The 4,641-nt window shown below is 34.9% G+C and overlaps 1 long non-coding RNA gene across 1 annotated transcript; it reads right to left on the bottom strand.

Moving 5' to 3' along the window:
• Nucleotides 1-1,225: 1,225 nt before the first annotated feature.
• Nucleotides 1,226-4,325, bottom strand: LOC140701206 (uncharacterized). Its single transcript, XR_012080165.1, has 2 exons — nt 4,176-4,325; nt 1,226-1,807 (listed from the first exon to the last, which is right to left on the bottom strand). It is a non-coding gene; the product is annotated as an uncharacterized lncRNA (long non-coding RNA).
• Between the last annotated feature and the right edge of the window lie 316 nt (nt 4,326-4,641).

Below are 4,641 nucleotides of genomic sequence, written 5' to 3'. Positions count from 1 at the left end.
ACTGGATAATAAAGCAAGATCCTTTAATATGCTGCATACAAGACACCCATTTTAGGAAGAAGGACACATATAGATTGAGAGTGAAAGAATGGAAAAGGATATTCCATAAAATGGAAAAGACAAAAAAGCAGGTGTAACAGTACTGATTTCAGACAAAATAGACATTAAAAAAAGGCCATAAAAACAGATAAAGAGGGACATTTTATAATGATTAAGGGAATAATACAAGATGAGATATTACACTCATTAATATGTATGCAGCCAATATAGGAAAACCTAAGTACATAAAGCAATTACTAACAGAGATAAAGGGGGATATTGATGGGAATACAATCATAGTGGGAGATTTTAACACCACATTAAAATCACTAGACAGATCTTCAAGACAGAAAATAAATAAGACAAAAGAGAAGATAAATTATACAACAGAAAAATTAGATTTGGTGAATATTTACAGGGTATTATAATAGGATGTACATTCTTTTCAAGTGCACGTGGAACATTTTCTAGTATTGATCATGTCTTTGGGCACGAAAGAAGCTCCAGCAATTTTAAGAAGATAGAATTATGTCAAGCATCTTTACTGACCACAATGCCATGAAACGAGAAATCAACTACAGAGAAACAAATGAGAAAAGAAGGAAAGCATGGAGCTTGAACAACATGCTAATAACAAACCAATAGGTCAATGAGGAAAACAAGCTGAAATTAAAAAATACTTTGAGACAAATGAAAATGAAATCACAAACACACAAAATTTATGGGACACAGCAAAGGCAGTGCTAAGAAGGAAATTTATAGCAATACAGGCCTTCTGCAAAAACGTAGAACAATCTCAAAAAACAAGTTAACCCACTAGCTAAAAGAATTAGAAAAGAAGAGCAAAAAACCCCAAAAGTCAGCAGAAGGATGGAAATAATAAAGATCAGGAAGGATATAAAAAAAAGAGATTAAAAAAAAAGAAAAAATCAAACAAATCAAAAGCTGGTTTTTTGAAAAAGTAAATATAATCAACAAACTTCTGGCCAAACTCACAAAGAAGAAAAAAGAGAGAGCACAAAATAGCAAAATAAGAAAGGAAAATGGAGAAATTACAACAAACAAAATAGAGATACAGAATAACATACGAGAATATTATGAAAAACTATATGGAACCAAACTGGATAACCTAGAAGAAATGGACAAGTTTCTGAAAACATACTGTCCACCAAAACTGAATCAACAAGAAACTGAACACTTGAACAATCCGATCACTAGAAAGGAAATAGAAAGAGCAATTGAAAACCAAACCTCCCTACAAGTAAAAGTCCAGGACCGGATGGCTTCACCGGGGAATTCTACCAAACATACAAAGAAGAACTCATATCAGTCTTTCCCAAACTATTCCAGACGATTGAAATGCAGGGAATACTCCCAAACCCATTCTATGAAGCCACCATCACCCTGATACCAAAACCAGGCCAAGACAATACTAAAAAAGAGAATTATAGGCCAATATCACTGATGAACATAGACACAAAAATCCTCACCAAAATGTTAGCAAATAGAATACAACAACACATAAAAAAGATTATACATCATGACCAAGTGGGGTTCATCCCAGGGACACAAGGCTGGTTCAACATATGCAAATCAATCAATGTAATACATCACATCAACAAGAGAAAGGACAAAAACCACATGATCATCGCAATCGATGCAGAAAAAGCATTTGATAAAATTCAACACCCATTTATGATAAAAACTCTCACCAAAGTGAGTATAGAGGGAACATATCTCAACATCATAAAAGCTATATATGACAAACCTACAGCCAGCATAGTTCTCAATGATGAAAAACTCAAAAGCTTCCCACTAAAATCTGGGACAAGGCAAGGATGCCCAATCTCACTACTCCTATTCAACATACTCGTGGAAGTCCTAGACACAGCAGTCAGGCAAGAGAAAGAAATAAAAGGGATCCAAATTGGAAAATAAGAGGTAAAAGTGTCATTATATGCTGATGACATGTTACTATATATAGAAAACCCTAAAAGGTCCACACAAAAGCTACTAGAGCTGATTGAAGAATTCAGCAAGGTAGCAGGTTTCAAAATTAACGTTCAAAAATCAATTGCCTTTCTTTACACTAATGATAAATCAACAGAAAAAGAAAGTAAAGAAACAATCCCCTTTAAAATAGCACCCAAAGTAATAAAATATCTGGGAATAAATCTAACCAAGGAGATGAAAGAATTATACACAGAAAACTATAAACCATTGTTGAAGGAAATTAAAGAAGACTTTAAAAAATGGAAAGATATCCCATGCTCTTGGATTGGAAGAATCAATATTGTTAAAATGGTCACACTGCCCAAGGCAATCTACAGATTTAATGCAATCCCCATCCAATTACCCAGGACATATTTCACAGAAGTAGAACAAATCATAATAAAATTTATATGGAACCATCAAAGACATAGAATTGCTGAAGCATTACTGAAGAGAAAGAAAGAGGCTGGAGGAATAACTCTCCCAGACTTCAGACAATACTACAGAGCTACAGTCATCAAGACAGCATGGTATTGGTACCAAAACAGACATATAGACCAATGGAACAGAATAGAGAGCCCAGAAATGAACCCACAAACTTTTGGTCAACTCATCTTCGACAAAGGAGGCAAGAATATACAATGGAATAAAGACAGTCTCTTCAGCAAATGGTGTTGGGAAAACTGGACAGCAGCATGGAAAACAATGAAGCTAGAACATTCCCTTACACCATATACAAAAATCAACTCAAAATGGATTAAAGACTTAAACATAAGACAAGATACAATAAACCTCCTAGAGGAAAACTTAGGCAAAACATTATCTGATATACATTTCAAAAATTTTCTCCTAGAAGAAATAAAAGCAAGAATAAACAAATGGGACCTAATGAAACTTACAAGCTTCTGCACAGCAAAGGAAACCAGAGATAAAACAAGAAGAAAAGCTACGGAATGGGAGAAAATTTTTGCAAGTGAAACCGACAAAGGCTTGATCTCCAAAATATATAAGCAGCTCATATGACTCAATAAGAAAAAAATAAACAACCCAATCCAAAAATGGGCAGAAGACCTAAACAAGCAACTCTCCAAGGAAGACATACAAATGATCAAAAAGCACATGAAAAAATGCTCAATATCACTAATTATCAGGGAAATGCAAATCAAAACTACAATGAGGTATCACCTCACACCAGTCAGAATGGCCGTCATTCAAAAATCCACAAATGACAAATGCTGGAGAGGCTGTGGAGAAAGGGGAACCCTCCTACACTGCTGGTGGGAATGCAGTTTGGTGCAGCCACTATGGAAAACAGTGTGGAGATTCCTCAAAATACTAGGAATAGACTTACCCTATGACCCAGGAATCCCACTCCTGGGCTTGTATCCAGAAGGAAATCTACTTCAGGATGACACCTGCACCCCAAAGTTCATAGCAGCACTATTTACAATAGCCCAAACATGGAAACAGCCTAAATGTCCATCAACAGGTGACTGGATAAAGAAGATATGGTATATTTATACAATGGAATACTGCTCAGCCATAAAAACCGACAACATAGTGCCATTTGCAACAACATGGATGCTCCTAGAGAATGTCATTCTAAGTGAAGTTAGCCAGAAAGAGAAAGAAAAATACCATATGAGATTGCTCATATGTGGAATCTAAAAAACAAAAACAAACAAACAAACAAAAACAAAGCATAAATACAGGACAGAAATAGACTCATGGACAGAGAATACAGACTTGTGGTTACCAGGGGGGTAGGGGGTGGGAAGGGATAGACTGGGATTTCAAAATTGTAGAATAGATAAACAAGATTACAGTGTATAGCACAGGGAAATATACACAAAATGTTATGATAAATCACAGAGAAAACAATGTGACAATGAGTGTGTATATGTCCATGAATGACTGAAAAATTGTGCTGAACACTGGAATTTGACACAACACTGTAAAATGATTATAAATCAATAAAAAATGTTAAAAAAAAAACAAGAGTAAGGACAAAAACCACATGATCATCTCAATAGATGCAGAAGAAGCATTAGATAAAATTCAACACCCATTTATGATAAAAACTCTCACCAAAGCGGATATAGAGGGAACATATCTCAACATCATAAAAGCTTTATATGACTAACCTACAGCCAGCATAGTACTCAACAGTGAAAAACTCAAAAGCTCCCCACTAAAATCTGGGACAAGACAAGGATGCCCACTCTCACCACTCCTATTCAACATAATCTTGGAAGTCCTAGCCACAGTAATCAGGCAAGAGAGAGAAATAAAAGGGATCCAAACTAGAAAAGAAGAGATAAAATTGTCACTATATGCTGATTACATGATAGTATATATAGAAAACCCTCAAAGTTCCACACAAAAACTACTAGAGCTGATCAAAGAATTCAGCAAGGTAGTAGGTTACAAGATTAATGTTCAAAAATCAGTTGCATTACTTTATACTAAAGATGAATCAGCAGAAGAAGAAAGTAAAGAAACGATTTCCTTTAAAATAGTACCCAAATTAGTAAAATACCTATGAATAAATATTACCAAGGAGGTGAAAGAATTATACACAGAAAACTATAAACCATTGATGAAGGAAAT

Source organism: Vicugna pacos, chromosome 14, assembly GCF_048564905.1.
Source record: "Vicugna pacos chromosome 14, VicPac4, whole genome shotgun sequence".
Taxonomy (NCBI): Eukaryota; Metazoa; Chordata; class Mammalia; order Artiodactyla; family Camelidae; genus Vicugna; species Vicugna pacos.
Note: the sequence above shows the minus strand (reverse complement) of the source record. Positions and strands in the feature narration are given on the sequence as shown.